This window comes from Palaemon carinicauda, chromosome 37 (assembly GCF_036898095.1).
Source record: "Palaemon carinicauda isolate YSFRI2023 chromosome 37, ASM3689809v2, whole genome shotgun sequence".
NCBI lineage: Eukaryota > Metazoa > Arthropoda > Malacostraca > Decapoda > Palaemonidae > Palaemon > Palaemon carinicauda.
In genome coordinates this window covers 33,359,215-33,384,407 of record NC_090761.1, presented here as the reverse complement: position 1 = coordinate 33,384,407, position 25,193 = coordinate 33,359,215, and the positions used below count along the sequence as shown (strand labels likewise).

The 25,193-nt window shown below is 51.5% G+C and overlaps 1 protein-coding gene and 1 pseudogene across 3 annotated transcripts in view; both read right to left on the bottom strand.

Moving 5' to 3' along the window:
• The window catches only part of LOC137629557 (uro-adherence factor A-like), a 110,928-nt gene that overhangs the window by 80,372 nt on the left and 5,363 nt on the right, over positions 1 to 25,193 (bottom strand). The window lies entirely within an intron of this gene.
• Positions 2,336 to 2,454, bottom strand: LOC137629881 (5S ribosomal RNA; annotated as a pseudogene).

Genomic DNA, 25,193 nt, shown 5'->3' with positions numbered 1-25,193 from the left:
GAAGGAACTCTGGGTTAGGACGTTCCCAATACCACCTCGTCAGGGTATGGGGGACGCGACAGTATTGACTCAATACTCGGAACACAAGGAAGCATGGTTTACCTGCAGAGGTTCGAGGTCAGCTATGCAGAGACCAGGATGCTGCTTCCCCATAGAGGGGATGATGAAGAAAGAAATAAGGGCCAGACATACTTCTTTCGTTCATGCAGACTAAAACCTGATAACAATGCCCTCAACCTTCTGCTACCTGTCCAAAAAGGAGCCTGAGGTTAGACCAGCTGTTGTGTAGCCACCACAGAGCGATAGAAAACGTATCGAGACTCTTGTGGGTCACGCCCTGCAGGAAGCGGGCTGCGAAGGTCATTAGACGCTTCCAGACTCCAGCTTGTAGCAACTGCGTCACAAGAGTAGTATTACTCGAAGCCGATGGACGTTGCGATGCATCCAACATCGTGCTTTAGGGCGACGTGACGGGGGAGGGTCTGGAGACAGGTCGAGATGAATGTCCTTGAGTCCGGGCTGAAGAGGTATACACTGGTGACTCTCTCCCGTGTCCTCCTTGTGCTCCCAAATCGGCTGCAACTGAGGACAAACTGCAGCTGTTCCCAAAGCTAACCTCTCGATTCCTTTACTGGCAAGAAAGAGAAGGTCTTGGGACATCAGATACAGAATGGAGACTCGAAATCTTGAAGGAATTGGACCGAAGGGCCGGGACCCCCAGATTCTGAGTCTGGCCAACAACTCAGGAGCGAACCTGAATGTTGCCTTCTCCTCTTCCTAAGAAAGGGCGGAGTCGTACGAGACCAAGAAGATTGCTTACACACTGGCCGTGGCCAGAGTGAGCAGGAGACCCAAGGCGGAATACAATCCGAGGCCTGTCGTAAAGGGTCTTGAGAAGATCTCTTAAAGGACTAAAAGTCCGAGCCATGCTCCAAGTTGGAAGTCTTCCTCCGACTAGGGCAGGGACGATCGTAGCTTCGCATGAGCGAGGAAAGATCCAGCGGCCAGGAAAAAGTTATTCCTTTAAGCCTGAAGGTCAGGGAAAGGCCGAGCGACAGGCTTCATTGCCGAGAGTGGAAAGGAGTTTCCTCCCCCCGAAAGGCAATAAGACCGTTATTGCTGGCGAAGAGGCCTCAAGGGAAGAGGTATATCTCCCACGGCACCAACCACCGAAGACTCTTCACTTTGCCTGGAAGACCCCTGCGGATGACTATCGCAGATGACACGACCTCCGTACCGCGACTGTAGCAGGTTGTCTCTTCTTGAGGAGGAGGCGTAATGTCTCCAGGCATGAAGCCGAAGCGACGCCCCGGTTCGGGAGAGATGTCGCAGTGTGGTTGTTTGAGTAGTCTGCGCCGTGGTAGAAGCTCTCCCGGGAGTTCTGTTAGGGGAAGCAGAGGGTCCAGAAATCGTTCTGCGCATAGTCCCAGTGGAGCTCTCCCATTGAAAGGTTGACAGACAACCTGGTCTTGTCGAGACCCATTGTCCACAGACAAAAAGGAGGGAAGACGCAGGCGTCGAAGTTGTCCCACCATCACCGGAATGCATCTTGCCAGAGTCTCGGGGTCTGAGACTGGGGGGAAGAACAGCGGAAGCTTGAGGTTCCAAGCTGTCGCGATCAGGTCCCCTAGACCAGGACTCGCTGGTTACTCAAGGTCAAAGACCCCCAGGTACACTCTCTCTAAGAGGCTCTGCTCGGATAGTCGGAGAGAACATTCCTCTGCCTGGAATGAGCGAGCCGATGGTGGTATTGAGAGAATCTCAATCATCCCGGTATCTCTACTGCAAGATATGAAGGTGTGAAAATGCGTCCCCTGCTGGTTAGAACACGCCAGAATCATAAGTCGACGCGCACGGGGCGACTCGGCAGGAGCTGTAGGATCTGTAGAGGGGCCACACCACAGCCCCTAAGTCTGCCTGAATGATGGAGAGGTATCCTTCAGGTCTTGACCATAGGCCTGGACCGGAACATGCCCCCCACCCCCCCCTTTCCTTTGATGAGTCCGAGAACAGCATCAGGAATGTGGGTAAAGAACGAGAATATCCACTAACATCAAGAGGTTCCATAGGTCAACACCCATTGCAGGTCTAATACTTCCGCTGGTCCCATAGGGGCCAGGAAGTCCGGTTAAACGTTGCCTGAAGCCACCGGAACTTGGACCGCCCCACATGGAACTTATCCTGAGGCAACCGTTCGGACTATAGACGGGTCAATGAGGAAAGGAGAACTAGGAAACGTTCCAAGGTAGGGCTGAAAGCTCTGCTTGACTGAGAACAGGTACTGCGACTCTCCTCAGTCTTGCCACAGTCAACTGAAAGGAAGGCTCGGAGGATGTCGCAACAGAATCTGGCGTCCCCAGGTGGTCACCCATCCAAGTACCGACCAGAACCGACGTTGCTTAACCTCGCTGGACGGACGAGAAGCGGGGTTTCCAACGTGGTAAGGCCGTTGACTCAATATCATGGCCAGATACTCCAGATGTTGAGGCAGAAGAAGAGAAGGCTCCAAGCAAAATACCATGAACCCACACTCATGGTAAGCATCCGGAAGCTTGTCCCGGCGCTGAAGAAGGTCGAACCCGAGCCTACCGGAGTTGACCAGCCCTCCAAAAAGCAGAGGAGGCTGAAGCCTGCACCTGAGCGGCCATGAGGAAAGCAGGGAGAGTTCTCTGGGGAAGAAAACCTGCTATGCCACGGCGGGATAGCCACACTGCATCATAAGCAGGAATACTTGCAGTCTAGGCTGAATTCGACGAGCTCCCTGGAAGATGGATGGAATGGAAACTGAAAGTACCCGTCCTTCCGATTCAGGGTTTAAGGAGTCCTGTCGCCTCGTTACCAGTCTGATCGATTCTGCTGTTCTACGCTGGCCGACGTTGTTCGACAAACTTGATCAGGGCTGAGAGGTCGACTACGGAACTCCCCTCTCAGATCCTTCCTTACAAGAAAGGATTGACTGAAGAGGCCGGGGGTGAAGCCGTCGATGATCCTATGGAGGACCTTCGCCTAAGGTATGGATCATTCTGCCCAACCGGGCAACTCTTGCCGACGCTATGGCATAGAGGTTCAGAGACACTGAATTCGCTGACAGAGACGGCAGGCGCGATATCCTTGGCTGATCACAGAGATTGTGCGGGAATGGGCATCGGGAAGCTGTCATCCGGATGAGTAACCTTAAGCATCCTCCCAGCGAGAAACCTGCAATCCTAGAGTTAGTGAATTCTGCCGCTCCTTTTAGGACTATGCCCCCCCGGGGGAGGCTCCGGTGCCATCTGTTCCTGACAGGAGGAAACTGCAATTGGACACCTTGTCCCAGTTGTCGTAGCTGATAACTTAGGCCGACGTGGTTGAAAGAAAAGGGCGCTGGAGCCCTGCAGAGTCTGGAAGAAAGCGCCTTGGAGGAGTGAAAACGGAAGTCGATTTCCTCCGCACAGCCGCTGTCTAAGTCTCTGTCCTTAGCCACAAACAAACTCTTCTCAAGGATGGAAGGGTGTCTGAGGTTGACGACCTCCACAGATGAGACACCCGAAGGAAGCCCTCAGTCAGCGCGTCCCGATGGTACAACATCGAGCTTGTAGCAAAGTTAGATACTTAACGACGAAAGGCCAAGGTGCCTGAGCCCGAGAGGAGGAAAATACCCATGATCTTCCTGTAGCTTCCTTGAACCAAACCTCGGGCCGTAACCGAGGAGGGAAAGGACCTGGTAAAGCCCCAGAGGAAGGGGTAAGCAGTCACTCCTTGGCCGATGGAGAAATCTCGAGCAGAAAGCCGCCCGCCAAAAATCCTTCCAGGGAATGACGGGGAAGGGCTAACCCAGGTTCTGGAAAGAGGAGTGTTGCTCAGACCTCCCTGAAGTTTCTTCCTATTCTTGCAAGGGTCATGCTCTGCGTTTACGGGGTGAGGCCGTGTTCTGGAAATACGCTCCAGAAGGACTCGCCAGGCTGGCCATGCTGCGAAAACCCCAATGGGAATCGTGGTCGCAATCGCCCTGGAGCTAGCGCGATGGTAATTCAAAGATTTGCGTGTGGGCGAACGTGGAAGCGCCCATGCGCGGTCACGCAGGAGCGCAAACGAAGGTGAGCGAAGGAGCGCAGAAGGAGGGCGAGCGTGGTAGGAAGGGCGAGAGCTGGTGGTCGGCGAGCGATAACCCATAGACGAGCAATGGATACTGCAAGAATTAAGCCGACGTTTGTGCGAAGAAACACTGTCGGTTCGCGCGACGGAACCCCGTCGGTTCGCGCGACGGAACCCCGTCGGTTCGCGCGACGGAACCCCGTCGGTTCGCGCGACGGAACCCCGTCGGTTCGCGCGACGGAACCCCGTCGGTTCGCGCGACGGAACCCCGTCGGTTCGCGCGACGGAACCCCGTCGGTTCGCGCGACGGAACCCCGTCGGTTCGCGCGACGGAACCCCGTCGGTTCGCGCGACGGAACCCCGTCGGTTCGCGCGACGGAACCCCGTCGGTTCGCGCGACGGAACCCCGTCGGTTCGCGCGACGGAACCCCGTCGGTTCGCGCGACGGAACCCCGTCGGTTCGCGCGACGGAACCCCGTCGGTTCGCGCGACGGAACCCCGTCGGTTCGCGCGACGGAACCCCGTCGGTTCGCGCGACGGAACCCCGTCGGTTCGCGCGACGGAACCCCGTCGGTTCGCGCGACGGAACCCCGTCGGTTCGCGCGACGGAACCCCGTCGGTTCGCGCGACGGAACCCCGTCGGTTCGCGCGACGGAACCCCGTCGGTTCGCGCGACGGAACCCCGTCGGTTCGCGCGACGGAACCCCGTCGGTTCGCGCGACGGAACCCCGTCGGTTCGCGCGACGGAACCCCGTCGGTTCGCGCGACGGAACCCCGTCGGTTCGCGCGACGGAACCCCGTCGGTTCGCGGGACGGAACCCCGTCGGTTCGCGGGACGGAACCCCGTCGGTTCGCGGGACGGAACCCCGTCGGTTCGCGGGACGGAACCCCGTCGGTTCGCGCGACGGAACCCCGTCGGTTCGCGCGACGGAACCCCGTCGGTTCGCGCGACGGAACCCCGTCGGTTCGCGCGACGGAACCCCGTCGGTTCGCGCGACGGAACCCCGTCGGTTCGCGCGACGGAACCCCGTCGGTTCGCGCGACGGAACCCCGTCGGTTCGCGCGACGGAACCCCGTCGGTTCGCGCGACGGAACCCCGTCGGTTCGCGCGACGGAACCCCGTCGGTTCGCGCGACGGAACCCCGTCGGTTCGCGCGACGGAACCCCGTCGGTTCGCGCGACGGAACCCCGTCGGTTCGCGCGACGGAACCCCGTCGGTTCGCGCGACGGAACCCCGTCGGTTCGCGCGACGGAACCCCGTCGGTTCGCGCGACGGAACCCCGTCGGTTCGCGCGACGGAACCCCGTCGGTTCGCGCGACGGAACCCCGTCGGTTCGCGCGACGGAACCCCGTCGGTTCGCGCGACGGAACCCCGTCGGTTCGCGCGACGGAACCCCGTCGGTTCGCGCGACGGAACCCCGTCGGTTCGCGCGACGGAACCCCGTCGGTTCGCGCGACGGAACCCCGTCGGTTCGCGCGACGGAACCCCGTCGGTTCGCGCGACGGAACCCCGTCGGTTCGCGCGACGGAACCCCGTCGGTTCGCGCGACGGAACCCCGTCGGTTCGCGCGACGGAACCCCGTCGGTTCGCGCGACGGAACCCCGTCGGTTCGCGCGACGGAACACCGTCGGTTCGCGCGACGGAACACCGTCGGTTCGCGCGACGGAACACCGTCGGTTCGCGCGACGGAACACCGTCGGTTCGCGCGACGGAACACCGTCGGTTCGCGCGACGGAACACCGTCGGTTCGCGCGACGGAACACCGTCGGTTCGCGCGACGGAACACCGTCGGTTCGCGCGACGGAACACCGTCGGTTCGCGCGACGGAACACCGTCGGTTCGCGCGACGGAACACCGTCGGTTCGCGCGACGGAACACCGTCGGTTCGCGCGACGGAACACCGTCGGTTCGCGCGACGGAACACCGTCGGTTCGCGCGACGGAACACCGTCGGTTCGCGCGACGGAACACCGTCGGTTCGCGCGACGGAATACCGTCCGTCCGCACGCGGGCGAACATAGGAGAGCATGTGCGCGGACGCGCATGAGCGTTTACGTGCAGGCACATGGGCGTGTGGGGGCGCGGGCGAATGATCGCGCAGGCAAGCAGTCGCGCAGTCATGCGGGCGAACGGTCGCGCGGGCGAACGGTCGCGCGGCCGAGCGGTCGCGAGGGTGGGCAGGCGAGCGGTCGCGAGGGTGGGTAGGTGAATGAGCGCGAGTCCGAGGCGGTGAACGCAAGCGTTAGTGCGATGGCAAGGAAACGCGCTGCCACGTAGGCGAGGAAGACCGCTGGCGATATGGATCAACAGGCGATCGGTGGTGAGCTGGTGAGCGCTAACGCGCAGGTTGGCGATGGCACGTTGTGACATGTCGACGCGTTGGCGAGCGATGGTGAGCAGCATGCGCAGGTGGGCGATCGCGCGATGGCGAGCAGCATGCGCAGCTGGGCGATCGCGCGATGGCGGGCAGCATGCGCAGGTGGGCGATCGCGCGATGGCGAGCAGCATGCGCAGGTGGGCGATCGCGCGATGGCGGGCAGCATGCGCAGGAGGGCGGTCGCGCGATGGCGAGCAGCATGCGCAGGTGGGCGGTCGCGCGATGGCGGGCAGCATGCGCAGGTGGGCGGTCGCGCGATGGCGAGCAGCATGCGCAGGTGGGCGGTCGCGCGATGGCGGGCAGCATGCGCAGGTGGGCGGTCGCGCGATGGCGAGCAGCATGCGCAGGTGGGCGGTCGCGCGATGGCGAGCAGCATGCGCAGGTGGGCGGTCGCGCGATGGCGAGCAGCATGCGCAGGTGGGCGGTCGCGCGATGGCGAGCAGCATGCGCAGGTGGGCGGTCGCGCGATGGCGAGCAGCATGCGCAGGTGGGCGGTCGCGCGATGGCGAGCAGCATGCGCAGGTGGGCGGTCGCGCGATGGCGAGCAGCATGCGCAGGTGGGCGGTCGCGCGATGGCGAGCAGCATGCGCAGGTGGGCGGTCGCGCGATGGCGAGCAGCATGCGCAGGTGGGCGGTCGCGCGATGGCGAGCAGCATGCGCAGGTGGGCGGTCGCGCGATGGCGAGCAGCATGCGCAGGTGGGCGGTCGCGCGATGGCGAGCAGCATGCGCAGGTGGGCGGTCGCGCGATGGCGAGCAGCATGCGCAGGTGGGCGGTCGCGCGATGGCGAGCAGCATGCGCAGGTGGGCGGTCGCGCGATGGCGAGCAGCATGCGCAGGTGGGCGATCGCGCGATAGCGAGCAGCATGCGCAGGTGGGCGATCGCGCGATAGCGAGCAGCATGCGCAGGTGGGCGATCGCGCGATGGCGAGCAGCATGCCCCGGTGGGCGATCGTGCGATGGCGAGCTATACTCTATCGGCTCCTTCATGGCAATCCGGGCGTTGTCTCCTACGTTGCCAAATGTCCTTCTCTGGAGTGTTTAAAGGCCTACCGCTCCTGTTTACCCTTTTAATCCCTGCGCTCGAATGTCTCCTGGGGCAATATACTGGACCTTTCTAGGGATTATCCCATACTACTGAGTTTCCGCATTCTCTAATCAACTCGTATGTGTGAATTTATCTACCTACACTCACAAATTCCATCTCGTGGAGGCTCTACCATTTGTTTTATATATATATATATATATATATATATATATATATATATATATATATATATATATATATATATATATATATATATATATATGTGTGTGTGTGTGTGTGTGTGTGTGTGTGTGTGTGTGTGTGTGTGTGTGTGTGTGTGTGAGAGAGAGAGAGAGAGAGAGAGAGAGAGAGAGAGAGAGAGAGAGAGAGAGAGAGAGATCCTGTGTAAATTTAGGCAGGTAAACTGAAGTAGTGTCATAAAGATACATGGGTTACACAGAATTATCGACAACAATTAAATATATTATCTATACGTAGTATAGACGCCCAATTATCTTCGTTAAGAGTATCCCATACACTTTCTTTTTATATTCTCATGCCTTCTTTCTATGGACTTTGTTCTAGCTTTGTAATTTACTTTGAATGTTTTGTTTTAGGTTTGGCACGTTTTTATCTTTAAAATATAAAATACTTTTGCTTGAGTGTCATACCTGATGAAAATATCAATTTGTGTTTCATAGTCTTTGTAAGGATTTATCAAAACAAATAGATGATAGTTTTGAGTCATGAATGTTATACTGATAACGATACACAAGAATGCCAGGATTATAGAGATTTATTTCTGCACATCTTTTATATTATAAATATGTAAAATTTTTTTATCTGTATAACGAGGACTTCCTTCCATGTTCTTGGTAGGGCGACAGACTCCTTAATGACTGACTGTTTTGGTTGAGCCGTCTTTATGGAGACACACGCTGTTTGACATATTCATACCCTGAGGTCAGCTTAACGCCTGAGAAGGATGTGGCAGCGCTGTAAAATTTTTCTGCCACGTTTAAGAAGAAACGTGTAATTTTATTGTTATTAAAAGTAAAGAAATTACGAGGGCATTTAATAATCGCGAATATTTATTATTAATTAATTATATTTACATTTTTTTAACTTATGCTGCCTCCATACACCATACAACGTGATGGTAATATTTGATATGGCATCGCCGCTCCCGGCCCAAACCCAGCCTTGTTCGCCTTAAAGGATCCGATAGAGTATAGTAGCTGGCGAACCATGTTCCTTCAGAAGCGTTGGAGAACGTTGGCGTGCCGGCTGTAACACACGCGGGCGATCCGGAGATCGCCGAGAGACAGGTGATCGCTGACGTGTAGAACGATGTTGAATAGGCGATACTAAAATCGCCTGTGCGCGCTGGCGAGCAGGTGAACGCGGGCGAGCAGGTGATCGCTGGCGAGCTGGTGATCGCTGGCGAGCTGATGATCGCTGACGAGCAGAAGGCAACGCGTGGAAGCCTGCGCATAGAAGAAGAGTCCTTGACCCAGGCCTGAACCGAAGTTCTAGAATGCGAGGGCGAACGTGGGCGTACAGGGCGCGTAACAGGAACCAACAGGAACAGCAAGGATGATCATCATGAGAGCGCTGACGAACAGGAGAGAGCTGGCGAAAGGAGAGCGCTAGCGATCAGGAAGCGCTGATGAGCAGGAGAGCGCCTGTGCGCCAACACTGAGCAGGAGCAGGAGAGAACACAGCAGAAGGGCGCGCAGGGGAACCCTGACACGCAAGGGAAGAACCCCTGTGGGAGGCAACCCTTTGCCCCGAAGGGAACGTTGTCCGTCGGGAGACAGATGTCCATCATTAGACCGTTGCCTGTCCGCCGGGAGACTGATGTCCGTTGGAAGACCGTTGTCCATCGGGAAGACCGTTGCCCGTCGGAAGACGAGATCAGACTGCTGTCCATCTGCACCAAAGCGGAAGATCAAGAAGTAGTTGTAGGCTGCAAACGGAGATTCAAAAAGGCACCTCTTAGCACCCTTATAGGGAGATGAGAGGCCCTTACGATGAGGCGGACGGTGGGCCTTACGGCGAAGGAGGCCAACAGCAACAGCAGCAGAAGAATCCTCCGAAGAGGAGTCTCTGTGAGTGTACTCTCTCGCGAACGAAAGAGAAACACTTCGTAGAAGAGACTGGTCAGCCAGTGACCTAAAAGGAGCAATCCTCCGAAGAGGGGCTCCTGCAGTTGCCCAGCCCCTTGAGCGAAACTGCAGGTGTGACCGCTCAGCACCAAGAGCATAGTCGCACGAAAAAAAGGCAAGAGAAGAACCCCCAAAAGGAGAAAAACTCAAGCCTGGACAGGAAAAAAACTTCCCTCGAAAGGAAAGTTACCCGCCCAAGGAGGCAAGCCTCCTGAGAGTTCTAAAATGAACTGGAGAGCTGTCCGTCGTCACGGGAGTACTTCCAGTAGAAGGAGACACGCCCCTGACGAAAATCCAAGGGGGGAGGCAGCAACAGCCGAATCCCCAGGCCTCAACCAGACAGCTCACACCGTTGCCATATCACAGAAACGAACTAGATCGGTAACTGTAAAAAAAAACAAAAATCATTAGTACACATTCATTCCCCCGGGAAGGCTCCGAAGAGGAATCCCGAGGGAAAGGAAACAAGAATTACACAACAGGCACGTGCCCTCACAACCACTCACACTCACAGAAGGAGAGCTGTAACCAAAACAGAATTAACGGATTTTGAGCGAAGCGAAAAATCTATTTTTGGGTGAGATAGCCATGGCGTCCTGATGGAAGGTTCCTTTTTGGTAGCTTCCTTGGGTATAAGACTACTAAGATATTCCCAGAGAATTTAACCACAGGTTATCACAGAATTCTAACTTCTGGAGCGAGTATCTCAAAGGTTTCCCTTTAAGACATCGTATATCAACAGGGGACGCATGTCTGAACGCGCCACATAGCTATCTTCACCCCGAACAGAGTTAATGCTTCGGTGTGTAAGGGCTGAGAATAGCTGGGAGCCGCTCCACAGCAAATCTCACTCGTGGCTACTACTGATACTCGAGACGTAAACAAACGGACGCCATTGCTCAAATGACGTCACGCCCGTCTTCATCCTGAAGCCAGTTGCTGCCCATCACCATGATACAGTAGCACAGGGTGGGAACAAAACTGGACGAAGTAGTAGGGAGGGTCCATCAGGACGCCATGGCTATCTCACCCAAAAATAGATTTTTCGCTTCGCTCAAAATCCGTTTTTTGGGCTCAAGCCATGGCGTCCTGATGGAAGAGTACCAGAGAATCAATGTATCGTGGTAGATTTTCCCCTAGTATTAAGTGCCAAGGCATTGACAAAACAGCATAGTAATCTTTGATAAGAACCATAGGGAAGAAGTATCCTGCCCCCCTTGGCAGTGAAGTTCCCATGGGCTATGCCAACGTCAAAGTGGTATTGAAGGGCTATTCATTCTGATAGAAGAACTTGAAGAACTTAGAGATGAAGCTGAATGTTTGGTATTTGTATAGGAACATTCTGAGATTAGACCAGTGGTGGTTGGGCACTGTGTATTGAGTTCATCTCCCGGGTATCAAAAGTAAGTATTCGTGTTGGAACCTTACTTAATCAGAGTGAATATAATTTAAGATTAAGCATCCTAATTTCTTCATAACCATAAGGAAAGGGGGAATAAATAAAACTATGACAGGTATGTATTTCATAGTAAGTAGGAGCTGATTGAGACGCACAAGTAATAAAATAGAAATTTTATTTCACAAATGCAGAAATTGATTAATTTACAGCAATAAGTAAAGTTCATTTACAGTAATTATAATGTACATAGAAATAAAGGCTTGCTCTTGAATCTGAAAAGGAATTTCAAGATTATTAGTAGGTACTCGTTCTCGAGGAACGCAAGTCTTTGATTAAAAACACATCATGCTCAGGGCATGCGGCACTTGTGTGACACTATGACATTTCACCTGGGATAAGAACAGTTATAAAAGCACTAAGTGTTTTTCGACATCACTATGAATCGCTCGAGGGTCAACATAGGCACCCGAAGAGTTAGAGTCCCAAGTAACTCACTGTTCTACGCAGAGTTAGGTGCAGGTTTCATAACACTACCTGCAGCTACCACAAAATGTTTGACTTCGTGCACTTGTTTCGCATGTTTAAAGAAAACTCGCGAGGACTTCCAGCCCGTGAAGTTTTTAAGGCTTTCAAAGTCCATGCTCTGAAAGAAATTCAGAGATGATGCCACTTTTCTAGGATCATGACCAGCGGGTGTACTGTTCGGATCCGCTCTGCGAATGAAGTAGGTGATTTTCGCTCTTAATTGTTTCAGTGACAGGTCGCTGCCCGATGTTTCTCCTTTGAAGAGTTGGCCTCCTCCAAAGTTTGAAGTTCTGCGAAGATAGACCTTGAGGCTCTCTACTGGACATAGAGGGGCATCCTCCTTCAGGGGGCATATTCTCCAAGGGCCCCATCTTTTGGTGGGTAATTCATTTTTGGCGAGAAACGTCGGATCAGGGGAGAGGGTAACTTCTCCTGTATCGGTAAACAGGATGTGTCCCTCTTCTCTTGATAATGCCACTATTTCGCTGACTAGAGCTCCTGAAGCGAGAGCAAATAGAAATATAACTTTCTGAGTCAGATCCTTGAGAGGCCATAAATCATTGTCCAAGTTGGAGGCGAAATGGAGTACCTTGTCTAGTGACCAGGAGATCGGTTTCGGTGGGGGTGCTGGGCGTAGGCGAGCACATGCTTTCGGTAGTTTGTTGAAGAAGTCGTTGGACAGATCAATTTGGAAAGCATATAGAATTGGTCTAGTCAAGGCTGATTTGCAGGTTGATATCGTATTGGCTGCTAATCCCTGTCCATGAAGGTGAATAAAGAAGGATATGCAGAAATCAATCGTGATTTCTTTAGGATTTTTTGTCTTGACAAAGGAGACCCATTTCCTCCAGGATGATTCATATTGCCGTCTCGTGGATTCGGTCTTGTATTCCTCTAGGAAGTCCAGACTTTTCTTCGAGATCCCAAACCTCTTCTTTGCGGCTAGGGAGAGAAAATCATGAGATGAAGGTCCTTGATTTTCGATGATGAAGCGAAGACAGTCGACTTCTGTACTTGTTGAGAGAGAACTGGGCCCGGGAGAGGGATCAGCTTGGGCTGCAGCTCCAGGACCAGGGGGGTACCAGTTGCTCCGGGGCCACTTGGGAGCCACTAGGGCCGCTGTCCCTTTGAAGGTTCTCAGTTTGGAGAGGACTTTCAACAGAAGGTTGGTGGGGGGGAACAGGTAGATCTTGGACCATCTGTTCCAGTCCAGTGACATGGCATCCACTGCTTCTGCTTTGGGGTCCTCGTACGGGGCCACATACAGAGGAAGTTGATTGTTGTCGCTCGTTGCAAAGAGATCTATCTGAAGTTCTGGGACTTGGTGAGAGATGAAGGAGAACGATCTTGCGTCTAGAGACCATTCCGACTCTATCGGGTTTGTCCGAGATAGAGCATCCGCTGTCACATTGCGGAATCCTTGTAGGTGAACTGCAGACAGGTGCCACTTCTTCTTCTCTGCCAGACGGAAGATTGGGAGAAGCACCTGATTTATCTGGGGCGATCTTGAGCCTTGGCGATTGAGACAACGAACTACCACCGAGTTGTCTAGGGTTAGACGGATGTGGATCGAGGGCGGCGGGGATAACTTCTTCAGTGTTAGAAGGACCGCCATGGCCTCCAAGATGTTTATGTGGAACGTCTTGAACAGGGGAGACCAGGTGCCTTGAGCCTGTTTTTGGTGGGAGTGACCTCCCCAACCTTCCAGTGAAGCATCCGTGTGGATGTTGAGTGATGGAGGAGGGTGTTGGAGAGGAATGGACCTTTTCAGGGCCTTTTCTTCCGACCACGGCTTTAGGAGACGTCGCAGTCTGTTTGGAAGCCGTCTCTTGAGGTCTCTTCGAGCGATGGATGCCGAACGTCTCCAGACTCCCGCGGCATCCTTTAGCTGTGCGCGAAGCACTGGGTTTGTCACTGAGGCGAATTGTAGAGAGCCTAGAACTCGTTCCTGCTGTCGTCTTGAAATGCGTTTGGATTTCAGTAGTCGCTTGACAGACCCTGCTATTTCCTTCCTTTTCTTCTGGGGGATGGAAAGGCGGTGTGACTGAAGGTTCCAGTGGATTCCCAACCACTGAAACTTCTGAGCTGGAGAGAGGCGAGATTTTTTCTTGTTGATCTTGAATCCCAGGTGTTCTAGGTACTGGGTAACTTCGTTGCAAGATTTTGCACACTCTTCGGGCGATGGAGCCCAGACTAGCCAGTCGTCGAGGTAGGCCATCACCTGGACGTTTCGGAGGCGGAGTTGTTGTACTATGGCATCCGCCAGTTTTGTGAAGATCCGAGGGGCCACGTTGAGGCCGAAGGGCATGGCCCGGAAGGCGTAGCTTTTCCTTTGGAGTCGAAATCCTAGGTAGGAGGAAGCGTGATGGTTCATTGGAACATGCCAGTAGGCATCCGCCAGGTCTATGGAGACCGTGTAGGAACCTCGAGGCAGAAGGGTCCTTATTTGTTGAAGCGTCAGCATCTTGAATTTGTCGTTCGCTATGAACTTGTTGAGGGGGGATAAGTCCAGAATGACTCTGAGTTTGTCTGAGTCCTTCTTGGGGACACAAAACAGTCTCCCTTGGAACCTGGTGGACTTTACCTTCCTTATCACCTTCTTGTTCAAGAGGTCTAGAACATATTCTTCCAGAAGGGGGGTTGATTGTTGGAAGAATTGCTGGAAGATTGGGGGTGGTTGAGTCCAACTCCAGCCTAGACCCTTCTTGACGATGCTGTGCGCCCAGGGATCGAAGGTCCAACGATCCTGGAATTGGCGGAGTCTTCCTCCCACCGGAAGCACTTCATTGCTTCTGGTGTCCCGAGGGCTTGCTGCCTCGGCCGCTAGCTCCCTTTCCTCCTCTACCTCTGGAGGGACGGCGAGAGGCGTCTTTGCTTGCACCCCTGAATGAGCCTCTACCTTTGGCACGAAAGGTAGTTGACTGTTGCTCAAAGGCAGGGGTGAAGACCGGTGACTGTGACAACACCGGTTGGGGGACCAATTGAAAGGTCTGTTGTGGTTGGGCAACCACTTGGGAGGTAGCGGGTCCCGGAAACTGACGTCTTTGCTGACGTTGCTGGGGTTTTGGCTTTTGGGATTTCCTCTTAGGTTGAGGTCCGTCGTCCTGAGAGGGTTTCCTTTTTCTGGACATGCCCCACTTGTGGAGAAGGTTCCTATTCTCCGTGGCGGCTCTGTCAGTGATTTCCTTCACAAGGTCAGAAGGAAAGAGGTGTTTTCCCCAGATGTTGGAGGAAATCAGCCTCCGGGGTTCGTGTTTTACGGTGGCACCAGCAAACACGAATTCACGACAGGCTCTTCGAGCCTTTATGAAGTGGTACAAGTCCTTCATTACGGTTAACAAGTGGGATTTGGAGAGTACCATGTAGTGGTCTGGTACTCTGGTGTCACAGGCCATAACTTCGAGTTGGACTTGATGAGATAGGGATGCTGCAAGCCTCTCCTTCGTATCTTGTTCCCGACGAAGGAGGTGATCGTTGAGCTTAGGGAGGTCTTCATTAAACTGACGTCCGGCGACGTCAGGATCGAGCCTTCCCACGACGAAAGTATGTTGGACATCTTTCCAGTGTCGAGCGTCAGGGGGGGTCACTATGGAGAAGGGTCTGCACTCCTCCAATGCAGGGCAGGGTTTCCCTTCATCCGCAGCTTTAATGCATGCAGCTAAGGCCTTTTCCAAGAATGGAAGAACCGCAGTTTCAGGTGCAACATAAGTAGGGTGCTTCTTGCTCAGGGCCGGAAGCTTAGAGCAGGTAAAGCCTCTACTCTTGAATGCGGCGGCTAGCATAGCCTGGGCCTTTGCGAGATCGAACACTATCTCTTTCTTAGGTTCGGTCTCTTCCTTCGAGACAGGTTCGGAACGAAGCCGGACGTAACAGTCCGGGTAGGCCTCAAAGTTTGGGAAGAACTCCACGTCTTCCAAAGGGACCGTGCCGATCTTATCACTGACGAAGATCCTGCCGGTCGCGATAACCATATGCTCAGCATACCTCCACGGGTTGGCATGTGAGCAAGCGGGGAGATCCTTGACCGAAATCCTCTTCGGTTCTCTGGATCCTATCATAGACCTGATGGACTCCTGGTTCTCCTTCAGCCTGTCGTCCATGACGGCTCTAATCAGTCGGATCAATTCTAGAGTGGAAGAAGAAGGATCCGGGGTCGAGGAGGTAGACGGAATAGACACTTCCGTCGGTGTAGGAGTAGGAGGGGGGATGGACGGAGGAGCGACCTCTTGCTCCGACTCGGCGTATTCCACCTTGTCTTCGTCATCTTCGGCTCCTTGAGCCATAAGCGTTTTCTCCGTGTCTTCCGAGACATCCGAAATCTGTTCGTCATATTCGGAATCCAAACGGCACTCGTGCATGGACTGAGCCATGACTACATCAGGTTCCACCGTAATTTGGACAGTGGGGATCACGTCTTTGGGTACCACTGAATCAGGGGAGGCCTTAGGGAACAAAAGTGACCTCAGTTCTTCGGTGGCCAGGTAAGGTCCGGTAGCATTTTTCTGGAAGCCACGCACCCACTTGCGCAGCTTTTCACGAGAAATGTCTCTGATCTCCGCTGAGGGAGGGTTATGGAAGGCTTCAACTAGGTGAGCCTGACAGACCGTACAGTTCAGTGGATTCCAAAACTTCAAATCCCCTTTCTTGTCTGCACAAGGGGCGTGAGTCCTGCAAGCCGTATGCCCGTAAAACTGCGGGCGTTTCACAGCGCAGAAGGCGAAATCACACTTCATCTGCTCCTCCTGTGGAAGAAAGAGAAAATGAGTATGGGGGAGTCATAAGAATGGCTCTTAAACTAAGTTAATATTAAATATTAATTTTAACTTAATGAAGGGTGTGATGCATAGAGATTGAAATAGTAAAGGAGAACATACTCCATGCATCTCGCCCGGCTGGTTACCATAAGCTTGGTCCCTGGATAATCCGAGTGACCGAAGGCACCGGATATAATTCCTTAGAGTTCCATAGTATATTGGAATTCCGTGGAAAAAACCCAAGGGCAAGATTGGGACCGAGATCATTCGGTCCCAAGCTAGGGGCTAGAAGTCCTCTTTTTAAGGTAACTGCTTCTGGCAACCAGCCGTGCTAAGATGCACGCAGCATGCTGGAATTTAGAAGAATGCAAAGAGACAGCATGATCACTAACAGAACAGTACCAAGGTACTGATCTTAATAGTAGAAACAGTCTATCTGTTTGCGATATAGGGCTATCATTGTCATATGATAGCTATAAGAAGGGGGTGCAAGTATTCTTGACGCCTCCGGGGGTATCCGGAAAGCCGCCGGCATGCCGGAGTTCGCTCCAGCAGAGATTCTGGCATTAGGACAGACAATGTTTAAAGTCAGTCATAAACCAGGTTGGCGGCCGCCGGCACAACGGCGGCACGCCGGCAGGGAGCGGCGGCTCCGGCAGTCGGAGGATGCCGGATTGGTGACTGGGATAAGGATGGTTAAAGCTGTACCGGGTTTCCGGCAGTAGATGCCGGCATTCCGGCGGCCGACCGGCGAGCGGACGACAAGCTAGGAGGAGGAGAGCCACCGGTAGTAGCCGGCGGCAGCCGGCAGTCCCTCGGTACACGGGGGGCTGGCGGCAAGGTTAGGGAGAGTCACCAAGGTAGGAGGCAGGTATTGCCGACAATAGAGGCGGCAAGAGACCGGCACCCGGATAGGGAGAGAGACAGAGGGGAGGGAAGGAATGCAGGAAGTACCGTCATGGACTCCGGACATCCCCCCCTCCCCTGAGAGGGTGTACCCATGATAGAGGCAGGCTCTAACATCCAGGAGCAGGGGTCACTGAGGACCGGGAGCAAGGTAGCCCAAGGGAGGGCTAGGGGACACCCAAAGGGGGGGGAGACTCCCATATGCAGAACTATTCTAGCAACTAACCCCATAGGACACTATGAAGGTATATGTACCAGAGCGGACTGCACATGGAAGCTCGGGTAGCCCTACTATTCCACCCTAGGGAGGAGTTGTAGGACAGGGGACAGATGGGTATAGACTAACCTAAGCATAGGCTAGGCTATACAAGAGATAGGTGGGGAGGGAGAAGAGAGAAGTCTTCCAAGGAAGGGTTTCTGTACCAGAGCGGCCACTAGGGAAAGGGAGGACACTCCCTAACCTAAGATCAGGCAGATCGGCTAAAACGGTGCATGAGTACAGTTTCAGCATGGAACAGAGAAACCTTCCTAACCCAACCTAGAGCAGGGCTAAAAGTCCTGAACTAGGAAAGGAAGAAGACATATCGCTATCGCAAGAAAGTCATAGACGATCCTAGCCATAGAGGTAGGGCTAGCCTAACCTCACTCTCGGACGCAACCCTAAGGGAGGTTCATTCCCTTAGGGAGGACAGAGAGGCGATATATACTCTATTAGACAATTGATCCCTTTACTCAGAAAAGGAATCAAGGCTAATAGAGGGAATGCCAAGGCAGGGGATGAAGGAAGCATATAGGGGTCCTACCAGTAGGTTAGGCTAGAAAGAGTCACTGACTAGCCTATCCCCTATATGGTCCCTGAAGGCGAAAACATTTGCATCACTGTCAAAAGTATTGTAAAATAATGCCACTATCTTCATAACTTAGCCTAGGATCACTAATAAATCATGCATGAACACTTGTATGTAGGCTCCTGGCCTGGGGGCTATAGTAGCCGACTGGTATGAGGTCAATCGATGACCGATAAAAAGCGTCTAAACACGATATAAAAGTTCCTAGCTATGAAGACTAAATAAACTAATGTAATCGATTAGTAAATAAGGCCGGAAAACGTTGTTGTGGCTAACTAAATAAGGCATGCATAACAACAACGACGCCATAAAATGGCGGGTCCGGTAGAGGCACAGCTCTGCCACAACACAGCAATTATCTCGGAAAGTAATATTTACTTTACGGCCAGAGCTTAATTAAACAATACTGGAACCTTGTACTCAACTTTCCAGAAGAAGGCGAGGCTGAAGGTAACGACATAACGAAGATGCAAAATGATAAAGTTAACACAGGGAAAATCCGTCTAAGTAGGGCAGCTACTAAACAAAGGATGAAGACGGGCGTGACGTCATTTGAGCAATGGCGTCCGTTTGTTTACGTCTCGAGTATCAGTAGTAGCCACGAGTGAGATTGGCTGTGGAGCGGCTCCCAGCTATTCTCAGCCCTTACACACCGAAGCATTAACTCTGTTCGGGGTGAAGATAGCTATGTGGCGCGTTCAGACATGCGTCCCCTGTTGATATACGATGTCTTAAAGGGAAACCTTTGAGATACTCGCTCCAGAAGTTAGAATTCTGTGATAACCTGTGGTTAAATTCTCTGGGAATATCTTAGTAGTCTTATACCCAAGGAAGCTACCAAAAAGGAACCTTCCATCAGGACGCCATGGCTTGAGCCCAAAAATAACAATTATAATTATGAAACTATGTAATTATGTAATTTAAAAATGAATGAACACTAAAGAAAGAACAAAAACCTCGAAAGGAATCGTTCTACAAGCTGAAAAATTAACAACTACAATTAGATTCATAAACTAATTGAGACAAACGTACGGCGTAGCAACCCCCCCACACGGAAAGGAAGCTACAAGGGCGTAGTAACACGTAGTAAAAGGGTGAACGACCTCGAGAGAGAGAGAGAGAGAGAGAGAGAGAGAGAGAGAGAGAGAGAGAGAGCAAAGTCAAACTCGATCGCCACCCATAAAATTACGCCGTGGAGGCCTAACTGCCGAGGACTCCACGTAGATATCGAACACTACACACACAACTCTGAAAAGGAAACTTAACTGATTTCTATACTCAAATATATATACAAACATGAAAACATGTTTACATATATATTGAGTAAAAGAAAAGTAAGCGATCAAGTAAAGACAAAACAAACAATGGCTGCCAAGAGAGGACCAAGACAGAGATGTCTGTCACAGTCCGAGCCAAAAGTTAAAGTGAGCATTCATCTGTGTGTGAGAGGGGGGAGGGGTAGCTAGCTACCACTCCCCTACCCCCCCCCCCCCGCTAACTAGTGCGGGGGTAATACACCCTCGTTAAATTCTAATGGCTCGCCATTTCAGCTGCGCTAAAAGGTAAACCCAATGTAAATAGCGTGGTTTGTATTTCGGTTACGGAACAAAGCGTGGTTTGTATGTCAGTTACAGAACAAATTTGTTTTAGTTAATGAAGGAATTCAGATTCGCTGTTATTACTTTCTTAGTTACATTTAATTGTCTTTCAACTCGTTGACGCTGTTAAAAATCATACGTACTCTAAACACATTTTTGTTTAATCTCTCTCTCTCTCTCTCTCTCTCTCTCTCTCTCTCTCTCTCTCTCTCTCTCTCTCTCTCTCGGAAAAAAAAATAATAGACGTCTCTAACACTCAAACAGTGAAGAAGAAAGAGAGAGAAAGAGAGAGAGAGAGATTTTATCTAAAGAACATGTTAATGCTATATTTAGAGAGAAACAGAAAAAGAGAGAGGACTTTTTTAAAAGAGCTTGTTAATGCTATCTTAGCTTTCTTTGCTTCACTTTTTTCTTTCTTTCTGTTCATCACGCTGGCCCTTCTCACAAACGATCGTTGCCAACAATCTCTTTGTCCTTTATCCCAATCAACAAAAGTCATTCTATCTCTTCCAGGGTATTGCTACAATGTCTTGTAATAATGGTGTTCCCCTTCGATGGTTTGACTGCTTTAATGGCTGCCTTCTGCTTGATGATCGTCGAGATCGTAGGCCTTTTCCGGCCATATTGTTTAGCCATATCACTCACATGCACACTGTTCTCATGTTTTTCTATAATTTCTTGCTTCAATTCTAATGAAAGAATTGCCTTCTTCCTTTTCTCACCACTACCTGTACTGAAACTTGGCTTCTTAGGCACCATGATTCTAGGTAAAATCAAAAAGGAAATGTGAAAAAGGAAGAAAATAAGCACTGTTAATAACAGACCGAACAGAGCACAACCACACGATACACACAAGAACAGAGAACAGAGCACTCGACGCTCAATGGCGTCCCTCTTACGTGCTGCCATCTACCGGCGTAAACAAGATCTACATCGGATGTTGGAGCATGACTTCGGGTGTCGAGACAAAAATTTGATGGAATTTTACTTCGGATGTTGGAACAATCGTATGTAAAGACAATCGTATGTAGAGGTTCCACTATACTGTATTTTGAATACCTTACAGGCTACTATTGGTGGAAACCTCTATTAATAAATTTAAAGATTTTAATGAAATAAACCTGTTTTGTTTGTTTTGTCATCATAGCACATATTATAAGAGCTTCCTTCCACTCAGTAGTTCAGAAAAACACTAATAGTATAATCATAGCTCTCATTTTATTGACCATGTTAATAATAAAAGGTTAAGGTAGAAACATGTGTTTGATATGTTATTTTCATTAGTAAAATAAATTTTTGAATATACTTACCCGATAATCATGTAGCTGTCAACTCCGTTGCCCGACAGAATTCTACGGGAGGGATACGCCAGCTATCACTATACTAGAAGGGGGTGTACTCACCAGCGCCACCTGTGGCCAGGTACTACAGTACTTCTTGTTGACACCGCCTCAATTTTTCCTCGGTCCACTGGTTCTCTATGGGGAGGAAGGGAGGGTCAATTAAATCATGATTATCGGGTAAGTATATTCAAAAATTTATTTTACTAATGAAAATAACATTTTTCAATATTAAACTTACCCGATAATCATGTAGCTGATTCACACCCAGGGGGGTGGGTGAAAACCAGTGCACATGACTAAAGGATAGCTAAGTATCCCGTATTTCATATAATCAGTTATCTCAAAATAACAATGAAATAATAAGTACCTGGTAAGGAAGTCGACTTGAACCGTTACTCTGCCTTTATTAAGTTCGTCTTCCTTACTGAGCGCAGCGTTCCTCTTAGGAGGCTGAATCAACTCTAAGGTGCTAAAGTATATAGGGCTGCAACCCCTACTAAAGGACCTCTACACAACCTCTAACCCAGGCGCTTCTCAAGAATGAATTGACCACCCGCCAAATCAAAAGGATGCGGAAGGCTTCTTAGCCTACCGTAACAACCCATAAAAACAACAATAAAAGCATTCAAGAGAAAGGTTAAAAAAGGTTATGGGATTAAGGGAATGTAGTGGCTGAGCCCTCACCTACTACTGCACTCGCTGCTACGAATGGTCCCAGGGTGTAGCAGTTCTCGTAAAGAGACTGGACATCTTTAAGATAAAATGATGCAAACACTGACTTGCTCCTCCAATAAGTTGCATCCATTATGCTCTGCAGAGAACGGTTCTTATTAAAGGCCATCGAAGTGGCTACGGCTCTCACTTCGTGGGTCCTTACCTTCAGCAAAGCAAGGTCTTCCTCCTTCATGTGAGAATGGGCTTCTCTAATCAGAAGCCTTATATAATACGAAACCCCGTTTTTGGACATGGGCATCGAAGGTTTCTTGATTGCACACCATAAGGCTTCTGACTGTCCTCGAATAGGTTTTGACCTTTTAAGATAATATTTCAGAGCTCTGACAGGGCAAAGAACTCTTTCTAGCTCGTTACCTACCATGTTGGAAAGGCTAGGAATTTCAAACGATCTAGGCCAAGGACGTGAAGGAAGTTCATTCTTAGCTAAAAATCCGAGCTGTAAAGAACATGTTGCAGATTCGGATGTGAACCCAATGTTCTTGCTGAAGGCATGAACCTCACTGACTCTTTTAGCTGTTGCAAGGCAGACGAGGAAAAGAGTCTTGAGGGTAAGGTCCTTGAAGGAAGCTGACTGGAGAGGTTCGAACCTAGGCGACATAAGGAACCTTAAGACTACGTGTAGATTCCAGCCTGGAGTGGGTAAACGACGTTCTTTAGAAGTCTCAAAAGACTTAAGGATGTCTTGAAGGTCCTTGTTGGAAGAAAGGTCCAAACCTCTGTGGCGGAGAACTGAAGCCAACATACTCCTGTACCCTTTAATCGTAGGAGCTGAAAGGGATCTCTCATTCCTTAGATGTAATAGGAAGTCAGCTATTTGGGTTACAGAGGTATTGGTAGAGGAAACTGCATTGGCTCTACACCAGCTCCGGAAGACTTCCCACTTGGATTGGTAGACTCTACGAGTGGATACCCTCCTTGCTCTGGCAATCGCACTGGCTGCCTCCTTCGAAAAGCCTCTAGCTCTAGCGAATCTTTCGACAGTCTGAAGGCAGTCAGCCGAAGAGCGTGGAGGTTTGGGTGCAACTTGTCTACGTGAGGTTGACGTAGAAGGTCCACTCTTAGAGGGAGAGTCCTGGGGACGTCGACCAGCCATTGTAGTACCTCTGTGAACCATTCTCTTGCAGGCCAAAGGGGAGCAACCAGCGTCAGCCGTGTCCCTTCGTGCGAGATGAACTTCTGAATGACTTTGTTTATGATCTTGAACGGTGGGAATGCGTAAAGGTCGAGATGGGACCAATTCAGCAGAAAAGCATCCACATGAACTGCTGCTGGGTCTGGAACTGGGGAACAGTACAAAGGAAGCCTCTTGGTCATGGAGGTGGCAAACAGATCTATTGTCGGCTGACCCCACAAGGTCCAAAGTCTGTTGCACACGCTCTTGTGAAGGGTCCATTCCGTGGGGATGACCTGATCTTTTCTGCTTAGGCGATCTGCTGAGACGTTCATGTTGCCCTGAATGAACCTCGTAACTAGGGTGAGGTTTAGACTTCTTGACCAAATGAGGAGGTCCCTTGCTATCTCGTACAGGCTCCTCGAATGGGTCCCTCCCTGCTTGGAGATGTAAGCCAAGGCTGTGGTGTTGTCGGAGTTCACCTCCACCACCTTGCCTAGCAGGAGGGACTTGAAGTTCAATAGGGCCAAATGAACTGCCAGTAGCTCCTTGCAGTTGATGTGGAGCGTTTCCTGTTCCTTTTTCACGTTCCCGAGCATTCCTGTCCGTTCAAGGTCGCGCCCCAGCCCGAGTCTGATGCATCCGAGAAGAGATGAAGATTGGGGGTCTGAATCGCTAACGATAGGCCCTCCCTGAGAAGGAGGTTGGTCTTCCACCACAAGAGAGTGGTCTTCATCTCTTTGGTGACCGGGATAGAGACTGCTTCGAGCGTCAAATCCTTGTCCCAATGAGCTGCTAGATGGAATTGGAGAGGGCGGAGGTGGAGTCTCCCTAACTCGACGAACAGGGCTAACGATGAAAGGGTCCCTGTGAGACTCATCCACTGTCTCACCGAGCAACTGCTCCTCTTCAGCATGCTCAGGATGCACTCTAGGGCTTGGCTTATCCTTGGGGCCGATGGAAAAGCCCGAAAATCCTGACTCCGAATCTCCATTCCCAGGTAAACAATGGATTGGGAGGGAATGAGCTGGGACTTTTCTAAGTTGACTAACAGACCCAGTTCCTTGATTAAGTCCAAAGTCCAGTTGAGACTCTCCAGACAGCGACGACTCGTGGAGGCTCTCAACAGCCAGTCGTCTAAATAAAGGGAGGCTCTGATGTCCGATAAGTGGAGGAATTTTGCAATATTCCTCATCAGATGCGTAAACACCATAGGAGCTGTGCTTAGGCCAAAACACAGGGCTTGGAATTGGTATACAACCTTTCCAAAAACGAATCTCAGGAAAGGTTGGGAGTCTGGATGAATAGGAACGTGAAAGTAAGCATCTTTCAGATCCAACGAGACCATCCAGTCCTCCTGCCTGACCGCTGCTAGGACCGACTTCGTCGTCTCCATAGTGAACGTCTGCTTGGTGACATAAGCATTGAGCGCGCTGACGTCTAGCACCGGTCTCCAACCTCCTGTCTTCTTGGCCACCAGAAAGAGACGGTTGTAGAAGCCCGGGGATTGATGGTCCCGGACTATAACCACTGCCTTCTTCTGTAACAGGAGCGACACCTCCTGGTGCAACGCTAGCCTCTTGTCCTTTTCCTTGTAGTTGGGAGAGAGGTTGATGGGAGAAGTGGTCAGAGGGGGTTTGCGGCAGAATGGTATCCTGTAACCCTCCCTCAGCCACCTGACAGACTGGGCGTCTGCACCTCTCTTTTCCCAAGCTTGCCAGAAGATCTTGAGTCTGGCTCCTACTGCTGTCTGGAGAGGAGGAGAGTCAGTGTTTGCCTTTTGAAGTCTTGGGACCTTTCCTAGACTTGCTCCTGGAAGAGTCTGGACGGGAGCTTCCTCGGCTGGGGGCTCTACCACGAAAGGGCGGAATAAACCTTGTAGCAGGAGTATCAGCCACTGGGGTGCGATAAGTCCTGGGAACTGAGGGAGCAACCTTAGTCTTACGAGCTGAAGAGGCCACAAGATTATGAGTGTCCTTCTGAATCAAGGCCGCAGACAAGTCCTTGATAAGCTCTTCGGGAAACAAGAACTTAGAAAGCGGAGCGAAAAGGAGTTGAGACCTTTGACAAGGTGTGATGCTGGAAGAAAGAAAGGTGCAAAGTTGCTCCCTTTTCTTAAGAACTCCTGACACAAACATTGAAGCAAGCTCGCCAGATCCATCCCTAATTGCTTTATCCATGCAGGACATTAAAAGCATGGCCGAGTCCTTGTCCGCAGGGGAGGTCTTCTTGCTAAGGGCCCCCAGGCACCAGTCTAGAAAATTGAACATCTCAAAGGCACGAAATACACCCTTTAGGAAGTGGTCTAAATCGGAGAAGGTCCAGCAAAC